At 34.9% G+C, this 27,271-nt stretch overlaps 1 long non-coding RNA gene across 1 annotated transcript in view; it reads right to left on the reverse strand.

The window, feature by feature from the left end:
* Positions 1-5,279: 5,279 nt before the first annotated feature.
* The window catches only part of LOC150069416 (uncharacterized), a 146,202-nt gene continuing 124,210 nt past the window's right edge, over positions 5,280-27,271 (reverse strand). The window contains exon 3 of the long non-coding RNA XR_016535468.1: positions 5,280-5,355. This is a non-coding gene — a long non-coding RNA (uncharacterized LOC150069416). The remainder of the gene's footprint in view (positions 5,356-27,271) is intronic.

The raw sequence follows: 27,271 nt of genomic DNA on the forward strand, positions 1-27,271 counted from the left end.
AATTACAATAAAAATATATGAAAAAAAGAATATGTGCTGGAATTATTATACAGAAGAAGTAACTTTTCCTGAGTTCTCATAATCTCAATTTTTAAGTATCAGAAATAAATGCAAAAAGGAAGACAAAAATGAAATATATATGTAATATTTATATGAAATATTATTTTAAATTGTGATAAGGTATTTCATATATTTTTCACATAATGGTGAGGTAAACATTCCTTTCTTGTTCATACAACTAATATTAATGATGCACTTACTCTGTTTAAATCAGTAGATTTGAAATTGAGATCAATAACCAGAAAAAGACAAATGGCAAAAGTTTAATAAAGAAAGATTTAGGCTGATTAAATACTTTATGATATAGTTGATTTAAAATACATAGATAGGTTGGTTCAAAGATTTACATTGAGGCTGGGGATATGGCTTAGTGGAGAAGTGCTTGTCTAGCATGCATGAAACCCTGGGTCCAATTCTTGAGAACCACATAAACAGAAAAAGTCAGAAGTGCCACTGTGGCTCAGGTGGTAGAGGGCTAACCTTGAGCCAAAGAAGCTCAGGGACAGTGTGCATGCCCTGAGTTCAAGTCCCAGGACTGGCAAAAAAAAGATAAAGAAAAGATTTACATAGAGGAGACTGCTAAAAGAAATTAAACTTGTAGTTGATTATAAAAATAAATTATGTTTATTTCATATTAAATAATAGCTAAATGCATGGAACTCTCGCATTTTGGGGGGAGGGGTGTTATATCTATGGAATTACAGAATACAACTGCCTTGAACAAATGAGACTTTTTTTCCAAGGTCTGGAAGATTTGAAAACTTCCCATTACTATGGAAAAATGCTTAAGGTAATTAACTGATGAGAAAAATGACTGCTTTCAGTTTGTGTTTCTGGACATTCCAGGTTAAGAAGGAATAGCCCATGTTTTGGGATTTCTGGTAAGGCTAACACATGGACCAGGCCACTAAAGGCAAGGAAGAACTGGTGTGGGCCTGCAGGCACTTTCAAGGTCATATTCTTCATCCAAAACGCCTAATAGTTTCAAGGAAACTCTACTTCCAAAAGATTCCCTTCCCCCAATATTGTCACCCTGGCAACCCAGCATCTCACACATGGATATTCTGTGTGCTCTCATCACCATCACAACAGAGACACAGAGAATTGTAGACCTGGACATAAAACAGATTGAATACATTTTCCTCTTTGGTATTAAGATTTTTAATAAAGGATATATTTAGGAATCTTTTTCACCTGCATGCATCTATTTTAATAAAACATACTTTGCAAGGATTAAATATGTAAACTACCTTTTATCCCACTATATAAATTATGGGTTCAAAATATCTGACCTTTTTCAATTATCTCAAGGGCTATCATGAAATTCTCTGAATCAAATGTATTTTAGTTCATTTCACTATTGAAAGATAAAGTATACTTTCAGCATGAAATATTTTTACAAAACTAGACAGAAAAATGACAACCACTAAAAAAAGGTGAGGAGTCAGTTGTTAAGGACACGTGAGTCAAAAGGTATGGATAGACTAAGGTCAAGTAGAAGAGAATAGAGAGTGCTGTACGTCAGGGAGAGAGTAGAGACGAGAACATTCAAGAGAGGAAATCCCTATATATTCATACCTTGAGGAAACAAGAAAGAACTGCAATTATGTCAGCGGCACAAAAAGTCGTCAAGAGTTGTCATCTATGACACATTAATCATGATTCATGACCATATTTCCCATGGCATTAAGTTGGTAGTTTTGGACCTATCCAGACAATACTGTCCAATGGATGTTTCATCAAATTTCTGAGAGATAGCACACACATGGTTGTTATACAAATTTGTATCTATTTCCTGACCTTTCCTTGGATGTAGTAAAGCACTAATAAAAAAAAGACTTTGGTTTCTATTGCAAATCTCTGCTATGAGAACCCAAGGTTTCTACTTATTATGACAAATGAGGGAAACCATTGAGCCTATGTTCCTTTAAGTCTGGCTTACTTCACTTAATATGATTTTTTCTAAGTCTTTCCATTTCCTAACAAATGGGGCGATGTCATTCTTTCTGACAGCAGCATAGAATTCCATTGTCTACAAATATCACATCTTGTTTATCCACTCATCAACTGGGGGACATCTAGGTTGGTTCCATATCTTTGCTATGGTAAATAGTGCTGCAATGAACTTCATTGTGATAGTGAATTTAGTATGTCCATGTTTCTGGACAATTGGGTAAATGCCTAGTAGTGGAATTGCTGGGTCATAGGGAAACTCTAGGTTTAGTCTTTTGAGGAACTGCCATACTGCTTTCCATAGTGGTTGAACGAGTTTGCACTCCCACCAACAGTGTAGCAGTGATCCCTCCTGGCCACATCCCCTCCAGCATCTGTTGTTATTAGTTTTCTTGATCCTGGCCATTCTAACTGGAGTGAGGTGGAATCTTAGAGTTGTTTTGATTTGCATTTCTTTTATGACCAGAGATGTTGAGCATTTCTTCATGTGTCTGTAGGCCATCCTTATTTCTTCTTCAGAGAAGACTCTCTTTAAGTCTTTGGCCCATCTTTTGATGGGACGGTTGATACTTTGGAGATTAGTTTTGAAGTGATTCAATTTTTTGAGCTGTTGTTGTATGTTAGATATGAGGGCTTTGTCTGTTGTTTGGTTGGTGAAGATCTTCTCCCATTCTGTAGGCTTCCTAATTAATTTACCAGCTATGTCCTTTGCCATACAAAAGCTCTGTAGTTTAATGCAGTCCCACTTATCCAGCCTTTCTCTGATTTGTTGTGATTCTTGGTCCTTATTAAGAAAGTTTCGACCTGTGCCAAGGAGGCCTAGTGTATCTCCTATTTCTTCTTGTAAAGTTTTCAGTGTGTCTGCTTTTATCTCGAGGTCTTTGATCCATTCGGAGTTAATTCTAGTGCAAGGTGACCAAGAAGGATCCCACTTTAGTTTTCTGCAGGTCCTTAACCAGTTCTGCCAGCACCACTTGTTGAAGATGCTATCTTTCTTCCGTTCTATTTTTTTGGCTCCTTTGTCAAAGATTAGGTGGCCATAAGTCTTTGGTTTAATATCTGGGTCTTCAGTTCTATTCCACTGGTCTTCAGGCCTGTTCTTGTGCCAGTACCAACCTGGTTTGATAATTATAGCTCTGTAATAGAGTCTAAAGTTTGGTATTGAAATTCCTCCTACGCTGTCCTTTCTGCTAAGAAGTGTTTTTGCTATACAGGGTCTTTTATTATTCCATATGAAATTTTGGATTGCCTCTTCTATTTCTTTATAGAATGACATTGGGATATTGATGAGTATTGCGCTGAATTTGTAGAGAGCCCTTGGCAAGATTGTCATTTTCAAGATATTGATTCTTCCAATCCAGGAGAATGGGAGGTTTTTGCATTTCCTCAGTTCTGCTTTAATTTCTTTTTCAGGGTTTTAAAGTTTTCATCAAAAAGGTCCTTTACATTCTTAGTTAAGATAATTCCTAAGTAATTTATTTTCTTTGAGGCTATTGCAAAAGGAGTTGCTTTCCTGATTGTTGCCTCATTCCTCTCACTGTTGGCATAGAGGAAGGCAGTTTATTTTTAAGGGTTAATTTTATTCCCTGCTACCTTGCCATAGTTTTGAATCAGCTCAAGGAGCTTGGGAGTGGAGTCTATAGGATTCTTTAAATACAGAATTATATCATCTGCAAAGAGGGAAAGTTTTACTTCCTCTTTCCCTATTTGGATCCCCTTTATGCTTGCTTCTTGCCTTATTGCGCTGGTTAGGAATTCTAATACTATGTTAAAGAGGAGTGGAGAGAGTGGGCATCCTTGTCTCGTTCCTGATTTTAGAGGGAGTGGCTTTAGCTTTTCACCATTAAGTATAATACTAGCTGTGGATTTGTGATACACAGACTTTATTATACTGAGGAATGTTCCATGGATTCCTAGTTTCTCCAGCGCTTTTAACATAAAGGAGTATTGGATCTTGTCAAATGCCTTTTCTGCATGTGATTTTTGTCCTTGCTCCCATTGATGTGTTGAATTGTATTAATTGATTTGAGTATGTTGAACCAGCTTTGCCTCCCTGTGATGAATCCTGTTTATTCATAGATTATTTTTCTTAATGTTCTTTGTTATCTCTCATGTCTTTTGCTGTCCCTTGGTTATCTCATATTGTTATAGTATCCCACTTTGTTATCTGATATATTGGATATATTTGTATTTGGTTATTTGAAATTGGATAGGGAAGGGGGGAAAACAAGATGACGGGTGGGGGTGTTGGGGAGGGAAATGGGGACCAAGACATGAGAATGGGCATCAATGTATGTGAAGTAATGCAACTTCTATCTGGCAAATATAATGTAACCCTTCTATTAATTACAATAAAAATATATGAAAAAAACAAAAGACTTTTATTTCTTCTGGTCAGTCATGGGACTTAAACTAAGAGCCTGGTTACTGTCCCTGAGCAATTTCTCATAGAGTTAGCATGGTACCATTTTGAGTCACAGCACCACTTTGGCTTACTAGTGGAAAATGGGGTAAAAGTCTTACTGCTTGTAATCTTGGCTACTCAGGAGGCTGAGCTATGAGGATCAGGGTTCAAAGTCAGCCCGGGCACTGAGACTCTTGTCTCTAGAGAAATGGGAAGTGAGGTTTGTCTCAAGGGTTGTCCCTTGAAAGGAAGGGCTCAGAGACAATGCCCAGGCCAAGTTCAAGCCCCATGACCCACAAAAAGTTAAAAAAAAAAAAAAAGGTGTTTTACTGACTTTCCTGACCAAGCTAACTTTGAACTATGATCCTCCGATCTCAGCTTCCTTACTAGCTAGGATTACAGTTGTGAACTATCAGTTAAAAAAACAGAATAAGACTTTACATTGTACCTTATTACCTTATTTTTCCTATATACAGATTAAGTTATTCTTAAATCTATCCTATACCAAACTAGTATATTATATTAAATACCAATATTTAACCATATTTCTTCAGGGCTACCTGACCTGAAGCAACATTTTCTCTGGGTGTATTCAGAAAACATTTTGGTGTGTCTGAATAGGAGTGTTTCAGAACCATTGATTTGCCTAGTAATGGAAGTGAAATGTGATTCCGCATGTCAATCTTAGTCCTGCTCATGGTAAATTCTTTGCACAAAGTACTCTGTTTTGCCAGTATACTACAACTGCCACTTTTGTTCACCCTCCTGTCTCCTAACTTGCTGTCAAGAAAGAGAAAGCACTCCAGCTGCTTCAGCACATTTCTGTGTTTTGTGGGTTCGGTGAATGTACACATGCCTGTTTAATGCTCTACTCGCGAAGCTCTGTCTTCCCCCACATAGCCATATATTTCTTCTAAACAATCTGCAAAGAAACGTCCCTGAAAATAAAATGAGATAGAAAGGAATTAAACAGAAGTACTTGAGATCTATAGCACATACTAAAAGCCACCCCCACAGGGATTACTAATACCCACATGCTCAGACAAAAAAACAAATCCTCTACACGGAACTCCTTACATGTTACATCAGAAGTAAAGTTCTTTACAATGCATAGAAATATATACATATATATTTACAAATAAACATATGTTATATCTTGTAATTTTTTTGTGGGTCATGGGGCTTTAACTCTGGGCCTGGGCATTGTCCCTGTGCTCTTAAGCTCAAGACTACCACCCTACCCCTGATCCACAGCCCCACTTCCCATTTTCTAGAGGTTAATCAGAGATAAGAATCGCAGGTCCTTTTGTGCCCAGGTCTGTAGTTAACTTTCACATGCTCTGACTAAAGAAAATGACCTAAATCAAAACAAAACAAAAATCAAATGCCTTTAATTGCATTTTTTAATTAATGGCTACCTCTTAGTCTTACCTTTTTAAGTACCCACAGCAATTGTGTAGTCGAATGAAGGACCCCTATTCAAGGAGCAGTGACACTTTCAGCTCTACACACTACTCCCAAAACAATTGTGAATTGAAGATTTGAGCCCCACACTCAAGACTTTTTTTAACCAGCCATTGAACTGATGATAAATCTTGCTTTTGAATTTTATAATACTATTAATATACCCTAATTGCTCTGCATATGACTAAATTATTTTTCAGTCGTAAATTTAGTGAAATTTACAAAATAAGACCCACAAAGATAAGTAAAATGCGTAAAAGGGAAGTACAGAGCTTTGTTTCACTTTTTATCTCTTTTCTTTTTGAAGGTCTGAAATTGGAACATTATTATAGGTGAGAAAAACAGAAAAGACAAAAAAATAATCTTAATTTTTCAGCTTTCTGAAATTCTGAGCTTTTAAAAACTAGTCATAATCCAAATTAGAATTGTATGCTGACAGGAGTCTCTATGGTGCTTTATCATTGTGTCTTATTTCCTAAAATGGACTGTGATTTCCTTTACTATAAAGATAATATTCAGTTGCCAGCTCAACATAGCCTACATTCAGGGTAATTCGGAAACTTCTATAGTCACACTGACAGGAAGCATGAAACTCACAGCAAGGTTGACAAATAGATTCGTGAGGTGCAATAAAAACAGTGCCAAAAGTATCTTCACAGAGTCTTTGGATGACTTTTCCCTAAGTAACTTCAGATATTAGCATGGAAATAGCTGATTGCATTGCATAATTAAAATAATAGCTAACCAGCTGGAATCTCTTCGCTATTCAGATCCTTTTTCTCATAATGACCTTTTCACAAGCCAATGCAAGCAACCGAGAATCCTGACAACAAAACATTCTGACCCAATTATATACCATTTGCAGCTGTTTCGATGTGGAATTATGCTAGACCCAGTAAATGAAACTTAAAATTGTGTGTATAGAACTGATTTGAGAAATCAGGATGTGTAATGATGTTATATTCCCTTTTCATGTATACCTTCCAAGATACTTCATGAGTGGCACTGAAATCCTAGGTTCTTTAAATTAAAAACTTTTGAACCCTTCCAGACAAGGTTAGGACTTCATCCTTTCATTAATATTCACAATGAAGCTGTTGGCAGTTCTTGCATCTCCAGTCTCTCATCAATTCATGTCCACATGACCTGAATAGGGCTTAGTAATTTGCATGCCAACTTGCCAACATGCAGCTGTTACCATTTTCCTGACTGTACATAATTATCTTAAAATACAGGTTCTTCCAGTAAGACATGAAGAACTGCAGGGTAGAAAATGACCACTTGTCCTAGATTCCTGCCCCTGATGTAATACATCAGCCTTTTAGTCTCCCTGACTCCTTGTTCTTTTAATCCGTTATCAGTCTAACATCCTCATGCAATAAAAATGTCTACTTTCCTCTTAAACTTATTTATACCATTTGCTTCAAGTGCCGTATGTTCCTCCTTATTTCTTGTATTTATTATCCATTGTACAAAATCTAACTAAGATGACTCGAACTGAGCTACAATATGCACAGGAGTAAGTTCTTATCTTATTTCACTCACCTGGATCAAAAGGAACATGCACTCCCTGCTCCCTTCTCTGCCCCTCTACTCTGCCTGCCCTGTAGAACAAGTTCAAGTCTGACAATGAAGAAAATTTATAACTCCACAGTAGTTCATAAAGCCCCAAGACCTATTTATAATTTAGTCATTGAAAGAAAAAAATAAAATACAATGGCTGTTTAAGTGTACTCTGATACACTCTTTATTCACTGGAAAAATATATGTTTAAAGCACACATCCTTCATTTCTAACTCATGTTCATACAGGGAGCTATTTGCACTGACCTGGAAATAAACACAACTACGGACATTCTACTTCTTTCAGAGGAATTAAGTCAAACTATGTGAGAGATTGTATAACAAAACACCACAACTATTACCAAGAGTTTATTCTTTGATAATTAATTTTTGGAATCTGAACGAGGACTTTCTGTCCCTCATATTTTTTTTAAAAATCTAAGTTTAACAAAATTGTGATTGCAAATACAGGTACAATTCTCTTTTCCTTTCTTTTATTTTGCCTTTAAGTTTTTCTCCTGAATCATTTGTGATATATCATCCACTAAGGGTTAATACACTCACATTCTCAAATTAAAACTTGGAATAACTTTGCACTCCTAATTATGGAAGAAAACTAGTAAAGCAGGTTAACCACAGAGACATCTGGAGAAAGTTTTGGAATGTTGGACAGTCAGACTATTCTTTGACAGATCTAGAGATTACTAAAAGTCTTTAGAACAAAATGCCCATCATGGTGCATTCAAGCCCTGGACTAATGGACAGAATGTAATACATGGTCATATTTGGTATATCTGCATAAGCCGCTTCTATACAAAGTTCTTACTCATTTTAGTCGGAGACCAACAAAGAATATTACATTGTATTTTTGATTTAATTGTAAAGGTGATGTAGAGAGGAGTTACATTCACATAGGTCAGGTACTGAGTACATTTCCTTTATTTTTAAATTTTATTATCAGGATGATGTATAGAGGGAGTACAGGTACATTCCAAAAGTTGTGAGTGCACTACTCCTTGAAAACTGTCACCCCTTCTGACGTTTTCCTCCCACTTACCATACTCTTACCCCCTCTCAAGCTGTAAAATTCACTTCCAACATATTGTCTCATGGTTATCGCTGCTACATTGGTTCACCCCCTTGCTCTTTGTCTCATCTTCTTGTATTTACCCTTCCCTTCCCTGATTTGAACAAACAAATAAATGTATAAACTGAACACCTTGGTACCACATATGCAGAAAAAGCCACAAAGGGTGCTGTGGCTCAAGTGGTAAAACAAAATCCTTGAAAAAGTCCAAGGACAGTGACCAGGCCCAGTTCAAAGCCCCAGGACTGGCAAATAAATAAATAAATAAAATCTACAGATAACTTTTTTGGGGGGGCCAAAACTACCTGTATGAAGATATTCTACTTCATAGAGTGGGGCTGGTTAAGAATCAAACCAAGTTTCACCATCACTCTGTATTTATGTTATTATTCTTCTTATTTATTAATTTATTATTCCTGTTTAAAATCTGAATTTGAAATTTAATTTATTTCACTCACTGAAAAGATATCATTGATCTTTTTAAGGTGTGAAAGGAAGCAGAATAATCCAAAGGACAATAAAATGCAAATGACATATTTATCTATAGTAGTTGAAGAAATTCTATAGTCTTTGGATTATATTATATATATTTCATTAGCCATGATGTGGCTTATAAACAGGTTTGATAGCCTGTTTTGGCTACTTTGACAATTCAGGAAGAAAGTATAATTTTTGTATTGTAATATATCTAAACATGATCAAGCAATGGCTAGGTATTGAGACTCTTTTCAGCTTATCATATATACCCAAATAAATTAGTTAGCCAAAAATTAATTATAAGACAATTAGGTTCTGGATTTAAAACCCAAGTGAAGATTTGCTAAGCTTGATGGTACACACATATAATCCCAACCCTCACAAGGCTGAGCCAAGATGATCATGAGTTTACAGCTAGCTTAGGCTAGATCATAATGAATCTCTGTTTCAAAATAACAACAACAAACAAAATAAAAACAAAAATATCTGCAACTAAAAGTATCAGCTTATTCTTTGTTTTCAACCTTTGTAAATAAATTTAGGAATATATAATGTATACAATATGTTTTTAAATGCAGTTTTTTAAGACTATAAAGAAAATCAGATTTCTAATATAAAGAGTTGACATGACTGTACTGGAAAGAAATTGTAGAGGTTGGATATCTGGTAGAAACAGAATACATAAAATCATTCATGGTCATTTATATTGCACTTTTCAATTACTCTATTCTCAGAAATAACATTGACACATTGACAAAAAAATAATAACACCTTGAATCTCCTAGGTTCCCTTTCATAATACAACAATAGCTTATTTTTTAAAAAAAAGTCTTAGTGGACCTGAGTGTTATTATTATTATTATTATTATTAACTTGGAACACTTCTAAAGATAAATTTATGCATTAGGGAAATTTAGTTAATTAGGAAATTGGCCATTTTTTATATCTCCAATGAGTCCAATTGTTTAAAATGTACCTAATTATTTCATTATTATTTTGTAATTCCCTTATTAATGACAATGATGAGCATTAGAAACAAAAGAACAGAGAAATAGGTTTTGTTTCACCTTTGTGTCGGTTTTCAAGCCATGCTAAAAAAAAATCTCACAATGCAGAAGATCATTTCCTCCTCCTTTCTCGCAGTAGAGGCATGTTTACAATAAAGTCTCTGATGACTTCAGCAGCAGTTATGATTTCATCTTATCTGTTCAACAGCAGCCTCTCGCTAACAAACTAGGTTTTAAATTCCTAATTTGAAAAATCAGCTAAGTAGAAGGTATAATCAGAAGTTGTTTAAAAAATAATTACATAGTGATTCACATAAAATCATCAGGTATTAGATTAATGTCTCAGCTGTTGAAACTGTTTTGGATTAACATGATTATACTACATCTGTTGTCAGGAATCAATATGCACTCAAAAAATCATCATTGTCCAAGATAATGAGTAATAAATATGATTTTTCTTTTACTTGTACTTTCTATCATATTGTTGAAAAAGCTCTATTGGGTGTGTTTTACCATGCTTTCCTACTATTCTTCCATTGATGTAAAAATTAAAATTTAATCCGCAGTCCTTAAATGGTCTTATAAGAAGCGATAGTTGTAAGAACAGTTTCTTTTTGTCTTAGACATGACATATTGAGCTTCACTTTTCACTTCTAGATCACATTTAACATATTTTATATACAAAAAATTAATGTCATTTTATATTTTAACAGTAGGAGTGATTCCTCAAACTCATCTCAAAAACAAATACTTCACAACACTCAAATCACCATCTTTGCACTAGAATTCATTTGTGTGATGCAGAACAAACATATATGTTATGGTGATTAAAATGACAATATACCTTGATTCCTTTATTCCAAGTGATTCACTTTTTCTGACATTTTTCTCTTAAATTTCTACTTTGTTCACGAAGTGGTAGTAAGTATTATAGGATAAGTAGGTAAATATAAGTCAATGAATATTAAGCCTACAAATGATATTTGTAGGAAAAGACACAAAGGCTCAATACCTATGTGCATATGACCATATAGAATGTTTATTGAAATAAACTCCAAGAAATGGAAACAGTTTTAAAAAAAGAATTGCTATACACAATGGAATGGAAAGAATGACATTGTGCCATTAGTAAGGAAATGGAAAGACTTGGAAAAAAATCATATTAAGTGAAGTAAGCCACATCCAAAGGAGCGTAGGCTCCATGGCTTCCCTCAGTTGTCATAATTAGTACACATCTAGGATTCTCCTAACAGAGGATCACAATACCTATGGTCATATGGTCATACAGGATGAGACTAAACGAAATCAACTCTAGGTATGGAAACAAGAGGTTTATCTTAGTGATTGTTGTTCTTAACGTACTATGAGTTCTTTTCACTTTTGTTTTCCACTTACGTTTAATCTCATGTGGTTACTGTATCGGACTTTGTTACCTGTTATATTGTATATACACTTATTTGTTTATTTGAAATAGGGGAGGGAAGGGGGAAAACAAGATGATTTCGAGGGGATGGGAGAGGTAAAGGGGGACAAAAACATGAGAAGTGATATCAAGTTTCGAGAAAGTAATATACCCATTACCTGATGAATGTAACTGTAACCCCTCTATACATTTTCCCAACAATAAAATACACTATCAAATAAATAAACATAAAACTCCTAAAAGGACGCAACTTAAAAAAATTATCTTTTGTGTTTTGTGGGGTTTTTTGTATGTTTTTCCTCTGTCACTGTTTCTGTATTTTTGTGTTTTGTATGTATTTTTGTATGTAACTTTATCTGATTTCGCGAGGGTCAGGAGGCATAGAAATGAAGGGACAAAGGGTGAACTAATGCAACCGTGATGCTAGACAATATGATGAAAATAAACTGTATAATTTATTGGGAAGGGAGTCAAGAGGGGAAAAAAATGGGAGAAGAGAAGGGGTGACACTGTTGGAAAAGAAATACACTCATTACCCGACTTGTGTACTGTAATCCCGCTATATTACCTTTACAATAAAACCAAAAAAAAAAAACAAAAAAAATGTAATGTGAATTAAGAACCAATGAAAGTAGGCACTAACTTTGGGTATTCGACTCCAAGTCACATGTGATACAACTAATTCTTCAGCACTTAAATTACTTGAATGTTACTGGGAAAGATCTTTACAGAACTAGAGGCAGAGCTTTTGTTCTTTGCTTTTTGTTTTTATTTTGACATGCTAGACTCAAATTCTAGACTTTCAAAATAAAAAACAGATTTTTAGCATAACACACAATTTTTATACAGACAATTTTCATACAATGATCCACTTCACTTTCACCAATTGAGAAATAGAAAGAATCTTCTTTACAAAATCCAGCTAGTTAGACACCTTCTCAGCGCAAGATGGGCTTTCCAGTAGCAACACTGCTGCAAGATAACTCATGAGTCAAAAACAAGCTTCAAACAATTTTCTAAATAGTTTCAAATGAAAAGGAACAGGTAGCCTATCAGAATTTGCCATGTGTACCTAAGCAATAATTAGTAGAAAAACATAAAGAAATAAATGCTTATAATCAAAAATCAAAATAAGTAACTGATGTTTCTCTGATCATTCTAAGACATTCAAAAAGCAGCTATGTCTAATAAATTGATTTAGAAAAGTAACAGGATTCAGAATTAACACTTTAATCTATGCACTCAAAACAAAGCTTTGAAAAGGATGTTAAAAAGAACAGTTTACTTTCACTTAAATTTATACTAATAAACTTAGCAAAATTCATGTAAGGCGATTTTATTTAAAAATGCAATAAATTTATAAAAGCATGAACACATAGGAATGTATCATAGACTGAGGAGTATAGTGTGACCATCATAAATTCTTATAAATTTATAATTGTATGTAAATAAATCTCAAATTTCTTGGAGGATTTCTGTACAAATTGGCCACTCCAAAAATTTGCACAAATGATCATAGTTTCAGTGTTTGTACTGATATAAGAATAACTACAGATATAGTCATCAAGAAATGATATGAGATAAAAAGAGGTCAAGTATGCAAAACAGAATCAAGAACCAAGCACAGACATCTATAATCAACTGAATTTTGATGAAGTTCCTAAGACATTTCAAGAGAGACAATAGAAAGGATAGCCTTCAAGGGAAAATTGAATAACACATTTGTCACACAAAAGAAAACTCATAAAATAAACAACGATTAACTTGAACATTGCCAAAATTAGAATGTTGTGTTATACAAACTATATGTTTAGAGAAATAAAAGTGAAAATGTAAATAATAAGGTAAAGAGACTATTCATAGACTGCATATGTAGATTCACCCTTGAATACCTAGGAATATTCAATAACAAACACAAAGTCCCAAAGTTAAAAAACAAAAATTCTTCTGGGTGCCAGTAGCTCACGCCTATAATGCTAGCTACTTGCAAGGCTGAGATCTGAGGATCACAGTGCAAAGCCAGTCTGGGCATAAAATCTGTGAGAACTTTATCCCCAATAAACTACTCAGAAAAGAAAAACAGGAAGTGGTGCTAAATCTCAAGTGATAAAGTTCTAGCACAAAGAAGCTCAAGACAATTCCCATGCCCTGAGTTCATACCCAAAGACCAGCAAAGAAGGAAACAAAGCCAAAAACAAAGACTCTGGCATTTTATGTAACTCATAACATACTAAAATATATCCATGTCAAAGACTCCTTATTTTCAAAATTTATCTTTTCCTATTCAGAGAAACACTTAACATTAGACTTTTGATCTTCAACTCATGATGAGACATAATATACACATTTAATTTCACTCCATCTTATTAGCTATAGCACTTGTTACTTAATTAATACAGAATTTTACATTCACAAGTCATGTAGGTGAAACAAAAAAATATTTGAAGGAAAAAATATGTTTTTCATGGCCCGTATAATTTAACTGACTTCCTAAGAGAAGAGCTTGAGTCTTTTTTCTTTAATATCAAGAAGATATCTTCTATAATTTGAATTTAATATTTATGATTCAAATTGTCATAGTTTGTGATATTTTAGAAAAGATTGTTATAGTCCTTTTTCAAAAGTATATACTGCCATAAAAATTAGGTTTAGTCAACCAGGAAATAATATCTAATGCAAGATCTAAATTTGATAATTCAGAGGATTTTTACTAATACTTTAGGAAGCAGCAGACTATTAAACTACATCAAATAAGTGCTTTGCATTGGCCATTTCCTGCTAAGTAGCTGAAGTTAAGAACACAGGCTCTAACAATTTTATGTGAAATCAGAAGTATACGTTCAAGCAGTATTATATCACAAGGCAGAAACAGCCCTAAAACTTGGGAGTTTGAGTAACAGGGAGTAGTGGCTCAAAAGCTTCTCTTGAGGTTAAGAGTTTAGGATTGTGGTTCAAAGTCAGCCCAGTAGGAAAATCCAAGAGACTCTTATCTCCCATTAAACACCAAAAAGCCAGACATGGACCTGCTACTATTCAAGTAGTAGAGCACCAGACTTGTGCAAAAGAGCTAAAAGTTATCTACCCAGGCCCTACATTGAAGCACCAGTAATGGCACAAACAAACAAATAAAAAAACTTGACAGGTTAAAATTATTGTAGTTCCTACAGCAAAAACAAAAAAAAATAAGATAAGTTGACTTTGGATGATTCATGTATTCATTAATTCAATATATTTTTAGGGACTGAGATGTTTCACAGGTTGGTCTATAACCTAGAAATACAAGAGCAACCCAAATCATTCTATAATATAGACTATATTATTGTGCACAGAAATAGACAACACCAAATACACAGAATATATACATATATACATAAATGTAGATGTATATATTACATATATATATTCCAAAGTTATAAATCAATGTAAGAAAACAAAGTAAGTTTAATAATAGAGAGCAGACAATTTTTTCTGGAGTAATGTCATCAAAGGTGATGTTAAAGAGGAAATTTTAAAACCAGGGGGCCGGGGCAGTATATACTTAATTACTCTAAGAATGCTTGCAGTGGGCTTTTTGTTGTTACTGTTTTGTTATTGTTGTTGATGCTAGTGGCAGGGAGTTTGTTTTTGCTTTTTGTTTTCCATGAGAGGGGAACCAAAGGGAAGTGTAGAAAGAGAGGAAGGTATGGAATATGACATTATCATGCTATGCGTCATGCTCTGTGGAAATTAAACTATGTAAGGAAAGGAAGGAAACTGGGGGAAAGCAAAAGGAGGCAGTGATATTTTCAAGAGAGAGAGAGAGAGAGAGACAGAGAGAGAGAGAGACAGAGAGAGAGAGAGACAGAGAGACAGAGAGAGAGAGAGAGAGACAGAGAGAGAGAGAGAGAGAGAGAGAGAGAGAGAGAGAGAGAGAGAGAGAGAGAGAGAGAGAGAGGTAAAGAAAGGGAGAAAGAAAGAAACTAATTAAAAGAAATTAATTACTTGACTTATTAAATGATAATCTTGGTACAGCACCTTAATAATAATGATGAAATTAGATTTTAAAAAATAGTAAAAGAAAAAGTGTTTGAAGAAAGAGATAAGTTTACAAAACACACAGAGACTAGAAGACTATGGCTATACTTTGATATGGGACTATCAAAAACATCATTGCAATTTTAATGGGGTAAGAGATATGGCAAAAGATATTGAACTAGGGTTTAGTAAAATGAAAGGCCTAGTAGAATCCTTAAACAACATTCACTGCAATACCTTGAACAAAAGCTCCATGTACTATAATGATTCTCCACAACCTCATAACCAGTGGATTCGACAAGTATTTAACATGAATGATGACAAATATTTAAATTTCCATTTTTCCTCATGTTCTTTTAATTAGTCACCATGAATACATTAAAATAATCTTCAAGAATATACTAACAATGTTCAGATAATGAAAAGAATTAAATCTACCTTGTGTGTTCTTTACGATTATTAATTCAAGTTTTTTCAAGATTTTTACACATTTTGGGGAACAATTCTTGATGACATGTCATTCTTTAAAAAATGTAAAAGCTTTAAGTTAAACAAAGTTAATTACCTAGTGCATGCATTCACGTATATAATTTGTAGAGAAGGCTCTTAATAAGTCATTTGACGTCTGCATGTTATTCTTAACTCATATAATGTCATTCTAACTGCAATGGACTTTCCCATTATAGTTACAAGGAAAAAAATTATTCATAACAAACTTTCCAATTGCTTTTCTAGTAAGATGTTATAAAAGAAAAGGGGCTCCCTTGTCAATTCTCAGTGGTTCACTGTCTCCCTAATCCATATTTTACTGTCATAAGACAGAAATTCGTATTCCATTGTTAAATTCCTCCTAGAGTGAAGATACTTGCTAGTAACCACAGTATTTTCTTTGATTTATAGAGCTGTCTTAAGCGTATGCTTTTCTTTTTATATTGAAATTATTATTCATTTAACAATATCAATACTAATCCATTTAACAGTTTGCCATGGGGATCTAAATTTGATGTACAAGAGAGTAACACTTGGCTCACCTGATCTACAGTGCATCATCCGGTTTACATGTTCTATTGTCTGGTTAGATACTATATCTCATCGGCTTATTTCATCAAGGAAGTTTGTTCTCATTTTGTACTTGCAATAAACCTTAGTGCCAATTAACCTACCATGAGTTGCAATCCCACATCCTTTAGTGGAACCAGGAATTGTATGCTACTTCACTTATAAATTAGACAATTTATTCCCTATAATTTAGGTTAAGGGCATGCATGCCTCAAATATGAATTTTCTGAATATTCACTAAATAATTTTGCCTTTCATTTCTGATGTCCAAATCTTGTTATATTCATTTAATAATCAAAATATAGTTATTCCTTGAATGCTATGTCATAAAAATGACATATTTGTCTATATAAGTAAATTGAATTGGAAAGAAAACATGACTCATTTGCAAAAATGTCTCATCTTGGTAAACTTTGACTCTTAGAACTCCAATCAGAGCTACAATACTGCAACTTTTTCTTTCCCAATTATATTCACCTGTATTTCTACCAATGAATATGTGTCATAGAAACCTTCTTGTAATGATCACTGTTCAAACTGTCTATCTTTTTGACACAGTAGGGCAAAGGTAATGATTCGAACAGTTCTGACTATGATGTAGCTTGATATTAAACAGATTGTGTACTAATTGAACATCTTGTTACTTGTAATGTCAAACTCCAAATAACCTATAATACTTACTTGCCTACAAGTTAATAACTATATCCTTTTTCCTCAAATGAAAGCCTCCCTTATTCTTCAATGCTATCCCCAAGATTTAATAGGTGGCTTGGTTAACTTTATTATAGAATGTTTCTGCTGTCACAAAAATATTCTAGTTCCATCATCAGCAACCCAATTATTCCTTTTCTTTTTGGAATATTATTTGTAAAGGTGATGCACAGAGAGGTTACAGTTACTTATGTATTTTACTGTGAATGGGAATATACAGAGATATTACAGCTACATAAGTAAGGTAATGGGTATATTTCTTTTTGAACAGTGCTACCCTCTCCTTCATTTTCTTCTGCTCTACCCCCTATGTTCCCTCCCTCTAATTTATAAAATTCATTTCCAACATAGTATCTAGTGAGTGTCACTGTTGCATTGATTTACCTTTTGTCTCACCATTTGTGTGCCTCTCCCAAACAGATAAACTCATATACAGGACAAAGAGTACAGAAATCAAAAACAGTGACAACAAGGAATAAAGAACAGGGGGAAAGAATAAAAAATATTAGCAGTAAACAGTATATAGAAACATAAGCCTTATAATGAATGATTGTTGTGCTTAAGGTACTATGTTATCTCTCATCTCTTTTGCTGTCCCTTGGTTATCTCATATTGTTACAGTACCTCACTTTGTTACCTGATATATCAGATATATTTGTATTTGGTTATTTGAAATTGGATAGGGAAGGGGGGAAAACAAGATGAGGGGTGGGGGTGGGGGGGATGGAAATGGGGACCAAGACAGGTGGAAGGGTATCAATGTATGGGAATTAATGCACCTTCTATTGGCAAATATCATGTAACCCTTCTATTAATTACAATAAAAATATATTTCAAAAAACTCTGGAAAAAAGAACCTCTTATTAGTTCAGTGTTGGAGGCTTTCGTGTACAATCCTAGCTACTCTGGAGGCTGAGATCTGAGGATCATGGTTCAAGGCCAGCCTGTGCAGGAAAATCCATGAGACTTTTATCTCTAATTCACTACCATAAAACAGAAACTGGTGCTGAGGTTCAAAGTGGTAGAGCACTAGTCTTGAGGTGAAAAGCTCAGAAATAGAACCCAGACCCATAGTTCAAGCCCCCAAATAGACAAACAAAAAAACAGTAACAACAACAATAACAAAAACCCTATTCACAAAAGACAAACCAATGTAACAGCAGTATTTACAAGACAATATGCTAGAAATGAACTTCACAGCTTGGGAGGGGGTGGGAAGAGGACAAGTGGGAAAAAAATTTTGAAGGGGTAACAATGTTCAAGAAATAATGTACTCACTACCTAATGAATGTAACTGTAATTTCTCTATACATCACCCTGATAATAAAATAAAACAAAACCTCTTTTTTCTTGGGGTTCATTTTAATAAGCATCATCTTCTATGGTCATCTGCACATAGCTATTGAGTTATAGTAATCCAAATATCCGAGACATTTTAGAGAAACCATGTAGCCTATGTTTCTTTAGGTCTGGATTGCATTGCTTAATATAATTTTTTCCAAGTATTTCCATTTTCTTATGAATGGAACAGTGTCATTCTTTCTAATGAAAGCATACAATTCCATTATGTATATATTCCACTGTGGAAGAACCCATGACTGACAATTGCAAGGCCTTGAGTTAGGTCCTCAGCTGTGAGAACATAAATAAATAGATTGATAAATAAATATAAAAACACATGCCCCACCCCACCCCTGACAACTTCCTTTTCCTTTTCTCCAGTTAGCTCTTCTTGGATATTTTTCTGTTTCAATTGGATTTATCAGTTGGAGGTGAGGGGTTCAACCTTTAGATGCAGTGTTATTTGGACATTGGGGAAATATGTTGTGAAAATGGAAGAAATAAATTGTGCTTAATAGGACATATATTTTATAGGATGAAATTATAATTCCCATTGCTGCAGTCATATAGTTTTGTTCTGAAAAGGAAAAACTCTCACTTTTATGTTTGTACGTTTGTGCTATGGGAATGAGTGTTACTGTTTTCTGGTCTGGGACACTGAGACATCAGGACCTTCAGTCCTTGAGAAAGAAACTAGCTTCATAGGAGTTGTGCCTAAATGGCTGCCATCTTCTGTGCTTCAGGCACTGTATTGTGCTCAGTGGGAAGGGGAAAAGCTTAAGAGTTCTGAATATTTTCACAGTTCTTAAAAGAGAATCTTTAGGCCTGAGATATAGGGAATATTTAACTGTATCAAAGAAATAGGGAGAAATTCAATGATTTTTGGAAACAATAAGTGTTGGATTAAATTATGGTGGTAGTAATGTCATTGATATGGCAAAGTCTTATAATGTATGTAATATGGAAATAGAAGCCAATAGATTTTTCTGTTACAAAAATACTAAAAAAAACAGATAATTTTGCATAGTTAATTGTAATAATTACTTTATAAGAATGATCATGGGAGAAGTAAGCAAGTTTGAAAGAGACAAATTTGGACGTGTTGACTATGAGATGTCTAATAGATATACAGATCTGCAGAACAAGGCAAAGGAAAGACAAGGTATGTAAGTTGGCAGTTCGGGAGACAAGTTTAGAATGGATATAAAAATATGCACATCATCAGAAATAGATTTTTAAAATGAAAAATAGAATGACATATCAAAAGGACAGGTAGAAGCAGAAAAGAAAATATACTTCAAGATTAAGCCAAGGAATTCTGAAATTTTAGAAGGTGAAGAGTTGTTAAAAGACTTCAAAGAAGTCTCAGGAGTACAAGGTAGCTCTATGTACCAAGGTCTTGATTTAAAAGACATGTAAGCCCTCCCTCGTGGTATACATTTTAGCCACAAAGAACTGGCCTACTTTAGGCACAGGAACAGCCTTTGATATAAAAGTAGTACTCATTAGACAAAGCAGTCATCAGACATTAAGTGAGCCGGGGTCAGGCATAGTAAATTGTAACCATGCAGATCAGGGCCTAGTCCAGGGCCACCTTTTACCTCTAGCACTATGATTTGTCTTTCCTTGTCTTCTGATAAAGATTCTTGTTTCGGTGGGTCTCCTTTCATCCTAAGTGAAAACTTCAAAAACTTGGACACTTTCTTTGTAGAAGTGAAAATATGTATAAATTAGATCAATTATACTTTGCAATCAGTGAGAAAGAATTTTGAACATGGACTGAAACTTCACTTGGAATAGTACTGGTGTTCTGAGTCAGTATATAACCCACTTTTCTGGCTGTTAGTTCAGTGTTGACTTTGTAGGTTGCTTCAAGCAGTTCTCTTTCTTTTACTATATAAAATATATAAATTTGTTATTATTTTAAATAATAATGTACTATTATGTACAGTGACTCATAAGCTTCTACATCAGAACAATGGAATACTAGGTAATAAACCATAATCAGAATAATAATTGAAAATTAGATTTCAACTTTGAACAGATAGTAAGAACATGGGATCAAAATAGATATTTCCAAAACATTAAGACAACAGTTTTGACTACTTGGTAATTCAAAATGTAGTGACTGGATTGCATTGGCAAAATTTAGAATTCGAGCCACGCATTTTATAGTTAAGAATTGCAAGGAAATTCAGAAAAATACAGAGCAATTTCAAATAATAATGTCAATATAGCTATGAAGGAGAAGGTGAAATCCCATAAGTTATTAACAAATGCAGGCTATTTCAGTAAAGTGAAGAAACCAAGCACCAAGGCTCACCTCTGCAAAACTATCTGCTTAGGAGGTGGGGTGCAGGAGAATTGTAGACAGACTTAGCAGAAAAGTCTGAAAGACTCCATCTCCAGTTAACTAGCAAAGAGCTGGACTGGAAGCAGGCTCAAGCAGCTTGTGCCAGCCAAGAATCAGAAAGGAAGGAGGGAGGGAAGGGAGGGAGGGAGGAAGGGAGTGAGGGAGACAGAGAGAGACAGAGACAGAGAGAGACAGAGAGAGACAAAGAAGGACAGAGACACAGAGAACATCATACCTATAAAGCTTTGTACCAGTATATCAGCGCGCGCACACACACACACACACACACACACACACACACACACACACACATACACACACACACACACACTTGAAAGAGTTTAGAGGGTGAGTAGCTAATCTGAGCAAAATTATGGAATAATTGTTGTTTGCTGAATAGCAGTTGTTCCAGATCAACTTTAGTTAGATGAAAAGCTGTATTGAAAAGTTCCTAAACCATCCTAGGCTACTAGTTAAAAGGCTAACACTAAAACTGGAGCCACATCTCGACTTCCAGCTTTTTGCTGGATGGACTTTTCTTTCCAGGTTGACTTTGAATGTCAATTCTCAGATCTCAATCTCTTGAGTGAGTAGCTAGGATTGCAGGTGAGTCATCGGCTCCTCACTTGCACTTATGACTTTTAATGCACAGGTGATTAGAAATATACGAAATGTAAGTAAAGAAAGATGCCTGGAAGTATTTGAAATAGTTTAAAAACATCATTCCTGACACAAGGCAATTCAAATGGATATTCAAGGAATACTCCAGAATCAACCCAAGATGGGCCTCTCATTATCTGAACACAGCTGATAAGAGAATAAATAACAGATTTATTTAATTTCCAGTTGACATACTAAAGAATAATATGCTTTCTCTAGCTTATCTGTTAAATGTTCTCTTGAACTTTATACTATTTCCCACAATTGTAACTAATTAAATATTCAAATCCCACTTTCTCATTCATTTTTTCCACTTATGAAATTAGGCACCATGGAGGTGAGCAGCCCTGTGTCTTTCCAAGTCTGTGGAAAGACTGTGTTCTCCAGGTCTGTCCAGCATCTGGCAGGTGAAACTCGTCTAACAAATATTCTTCCTTGAATAATCCAGGGGTGAACTAAAAGTAATGAGAACAGTTTTGAGGAGGAGGGAAAGCAAATTTTTGTTGCTTGTAGAAGTTTGCTACTTGATGATATACAGAATTTAAAATATTGTTGGACCTTACACACAAAGACATGTGTACATGTTACTATATTTGTGGTCATTCTTTATTGAAAAAAAAACTATTAACACTTTTTATATACTAGACCCTGATGTGAACAATGGAGTTAAAAAAGTGGGAAAAACACCTTAAGACTTCCTTCCTATCCTCATGGAATTTATATCCCTATGTTTCCATATTTTAATTTTTTTTAATTTTTCTTTCTCCATTCAACCCTTTCCAGTAACATAAAACAAGGTTTGTTTTTTTTTCCAGTAATAGAAATTGAAAGGCAACACTTCTTGTTTGATAAACAAATATTTAACTACCTGAACCATATTCCCCATTTCTTTCATTTTATTTTTCCCATAGAATCATGGGTCTTTACTTGGGCCATGATTCTCCTACTTCCAGCTCCTGAAAAGCCAAGATATAAGAATTTACCACCACATATCAATCAATTTAAAAAGAAATTATGTTTGAATCTCACAAACCTTGTCTGCATTGGCTTTAAACCAATATTATTCTATCTACCTCCTGATTATCTGGGACTACAAGACTGTGCTTCTATATCAGGACTGTTTTTTCAAGATATGTCCTTAGTATCTTTTGCTCTGGCTAGCCACAATCCATGATCCCCTTGCTGTTTTCATCTCCAGAGAGCTGGAATCACCACAGGATTGTATCATCATCCCTAAAACATACTTTTATTTCTTAAATGTGTTCTTTATTTCTTTTCTTTTAGTCATGCTTTTCTTTAGCTACTATTCTCTTTTTCTAGCATAGCTGAACATACTACTAAATATTATGTTTGCTGTGTTGTTGTTGTCTATTGCTAAATAGCTTATGCCTAAATTAGTGCCATCACAAAAAACCTTAAAAATTCACAAATCTGAAATCTGCTGAGTAGTTCTTCTGATCATAGCTGATTTTATTCATGTTTCTCCAATAAAGCTACAACAATTCCCAGATAATAGCCTATCAAGAATGGCCTCATTGGGCCTAGAGTTTGGAGTTTAGTAGAGTGCTTGACTAGCATGCACTAAGATCCCGGTTCGATTCCTCAAGAAAGCCCAAGGACAGTGCTCAGGCCCTGAGATCAAGGCCCAGGACTGGCAAAACAAACAAACAAACAAAAGAAGAATGGCTCATTGAGCCATAAGCAATGACTCGTGCTGGTAGTCCTATATACTCTTAGAGCTGAGTTAAGAAAGACCTTGATTTGAAGCCGGTCTTGGCAAAACATTTGTGAGACCTCATCTCAACTAAAGAAAAGGAATGCTGGGTGCACTGGTTTTCATTTATCATCTCAGCTGCATATGACATGTAAAGAGAATGATTGCTGAACAGGACAGCTCTTGCTAATATTAAGACCTTAATCAAAAACACCTAGTGCAAGAAAGGCTGGAGGTTTTGCTCTGGTAATAGAACACTAACCTTGCAATCATAAACTTTCTTTTCCTGCTTTATGGACACTTCTCTTCCATAGTCCTTTCGAGTTTTACCATTTTGTTAGTAACTTGTTATCAAACTCGAAAATCCCATCTAATTTATGCACATCGCATTCTATTTTACTCTAATAACTGTTGATAAAATCTTTATCTCCATGAGCTTACATAATACTTATGCATTTGAATTTACCTATTATATTTTAGACTGTAAGCTTTATGTGGACAGAGAATTTAAATGGTTTTGTACACCACATGATTTTTCAGTACTGATATACAGAAGAAATTCAATACATACTATGGAGCAATGCAGCTTTGGGACATCCTTATGACTTGTTACCAAAGTGTCTTACAGTCTGACCCAGAAAGAAATTTTACTGTACCCTCTTACAGATATTTTTTTTTGTTTGTGTGGTGTTATATTCTCTGTCTTGCTCTGTCCTACCACTGACCACTCTGGCAAAATCACCACTGCCTTTGTGGATATCTGTTTAGGCTGGCTTTATCTCTAATATGCATGTAGAATTGAACTCTTTGCCTTAGATTTCAAAGAGTTATTGTGCCTATTGTGGAGTAATAGCATCATAGTATTTGAATTTTAAAAGGTTACTCACCTTCATCTTATTGCATTATTTATCTAACTTTTCTCCCATAGTATAATAAAAGTTTTATAAGGCCAATGGATATCTAAGTCCTTTTGACAAGTCTAGAATTCTTCATGTTTTGATTTACAAAAGGGAGGAATTCAGTAAATATTTATAGAATATACATATTACAGATAAATTATGGTGTGATAGATGCAAAGAACCACATCAGTAGTGAACTGTTTAGGACATCACAGAGCATGTCTAGATGTATGGCCCTAGAAACAAGGAAACTTGCTGGGCAAAGTGGCTCACACCTCTAATCTTAGCTACCAGGAGGCTGAGATCTGAGGATCAAGTTTCAAAGCCAGCCCGGGCACAAAAGAACCTGAAAGTCTTATCTCCAATTAACCTCTAGAAAACGGGAAGTGGGGCTTGGCTCAAGGCTAGGGTGGTAGCCTTGAGCTAAAGAGCTCAGGGATAGCACCCAGAGCAAGTTCAAGCCCCATGACCCCCAGAAGAATGAAAAGAAAAGAAAGAGAAAGAAAGAAAGAAAGAAAGAAAGAAAGAAAGAAAGAAAGAAAGAAAGAAAGAAAGAAAGAAAGAAAGAAAGAAAAAGCCACACAGCATTTATCTCCCCATTTCTCCTATGAACCAACACAGGTCTTTTTTAGGAAGGAAAAAGAGAAGGATGAGCTGGCAGTCTTCCGATATCCCCACACAGTGAAAGAAACAATATACTTGCTGAAGGAAGCCCTTTGACCCTCGAAGGCCTGGATTAAGATTGGATATGTGAAGGGTAGTTAACACTGACTGGTTGCTACAGACTTGGTGTGTAGCCTTCTACAAAATAGGGACTGGCCATTCTCTATTTGTACAAGGAACTATTCAGGACTCTCTTGTGATCATTTCCTCACTTTATAAAGAAAGGCCAATACACGTATGGAAACTACATGGTTCTTCATCATAAAGGGTATAACACTAAATCTTCATTGTAAACTCGATTGGATTGTAGGAGATTAATAAAGCATATTTCTGTGTCTGTGCGAGTGTTTCATGATACAGTTAGTTTGGGAGGGCACTCAATGAAGGAATTTATTCATGCATTCACGTTTTGAATAGATAATTTGGAAGTGGACAAATTGTGGAATGTTGAACCTGGTTGGATGATGTGGCTCATTGGAAGATGTGCTTTTGAGGGCTCTATCTTGATCTGGGCCCTTTATGTTTTTGCCCTCTTCTGCTTCATGAACAACATAATGAGCTGCTCCACAATGCCTTCCCAACTATGGTAGACTGAAACTTGTGAAATGGAGAGTGCTTAGCCCCAAATGTGGTCATGGCTAGTCAAGAAAACTATCACATAGGAACTAGTCAGCCATTTCCGTAGTCAACTCCATTGCAAGTTGTACCTCACTCTTTTTGTGATGACATCCTGCTTATCATCTGAGAGAGTAGTTGTGCAAAAGCATTTGATACTACATAGCAGTCACCCTATTTCCTATCAAATAGTGACAAATTGCTTTCTCTGGCCAGGAAAATGGATTCATGGACATACAATGGTAAGTGTTAAAGTGAGAAGGAGAGAGTATAATAATTTCATGAGCGTTTAATGAGCTAGTTCCATTTTCACATATGTACATTTAGTATGACACCCTCGCCCCTGTTCTTCTCTCCATTCATCCAGTCCTGTCTCCTTCAGCTCCGCTCCCAATTGGACAAAATATGTTTCAGCTTCCTGGAAATCATTTGGTTAAATCGTCAGATACTTGTGCAAGGAAGTAAACCCTTTCATATGCCATACTTTGGGTCATATTGTTCTTATTTATATGCATCTGGCTCTGCTTGGGTTTTCATTTTTGGATGAATTCTCAAAAGTTTTATCGCCAAATTCTAGGGTGATTCTAATTTTAATTTTTTTTGAGTACCTTCCATAATACCTCCCATAGAGTTTGCACTAATTTATTTTCCACCAACAGTGTAACAATCACCCAACACTTATCAGGATGCATTATACTCATTAATTGATGTGTTGGATTGAAACCCCTTTGTAGAACCATGTAAAGCTAATAACAAATAATTCTTTAGAAGTTTCAAAATAGCAAAGGCAGTCATTACATTCAATGCTTATTATGTAAAAGCTGAAATACCAAAGTTTGAAATACATAACTTGAGAATAGGAACAGGAGAGGAGAAAAGGGAGGAGAATGATTAAAGGGGTGACTTTGATCAGGAAGCATTGTATATACACCTGACTTATGGGAATTGTAACCTCTTTGTACAACAGCTGAATTATTTTTACAAATATCCTCATTTTCCAAAGGAAGTAGATCATTTGTAAAATCGAGACAGAAATGAATTATAAAGGAAATTACCTTTTTATTCTTGATAGAGGGCTTGAGAACCAGAAGGAAACTTCAGTAAGTAGTGGGGCATAGTTGTTCTGAGGTACTGTGATCCTCCCCAGGTGACAGCTCAGACCTATTGACTGCTCCAAGCCAGTGGAAAAAAGCAGAGTAAAGAACCACAACAGGGAAGCAAGTGGTTTCCAGAGAAATGAATGACAGGATCTTTTCTGGGTTAGTAAGTGACAACAATTTTGCTGATAGCCCTGAGGACGTGAACAAATCAATATTCTCATCTATTTGCTTTCTTTACTGGAAAGATAGATGTGGCTATTGCCAGGACTAATATGGAGAATGAAAAGAGTTTCAGATAGGTTTAGCATGCATGCTTGACTCTTTTCTATACTTTAGGTCTCAAGTGATTTAGGGGGAGTTTGGATAACTAGTTTATAAGGACCTACCTGTACTTCAGTGGGTTCTGCTTAAACTATTATTTTTGTGGAATCTTTCACCCACATCCTCTCATTGTAAATAAAAATAAAAAATCTAGAACATCCATCAAAGATAATGAGGAGTGAAAAGGTATATCCAGAAATAATGAATATGAATAGTAGATTTTTCTAGGACTCGAGAGAAGCTACTCTCTCTACGGTATAATTAGTATTGCAATGCCATTTTCAAAGGAAGTTCAGCATTGTTAAAAATTTCACTAGGACTTTCACTAATCAGAAAGAAGTGTTTTTAATTAATTTACCTTATTATTATTATAACGATGATGTG

The sequence above is a fragment of the Megascapheus bottae genome, chromosome 1 (genome assembly GCF_031878675.1).
Source record: "Megascapheus bottae isolate mThoBot1 chromosome 1, mThoBot2.hap1, whole genome shotgun sequence".
In the NCBI taxonomy this organism is placed as follows: Eukaryota; Metazoa; Chordata; class Mammalia; order Rodentia; family Geomyidae; genus Megascapheus; species Megascapheus bottae.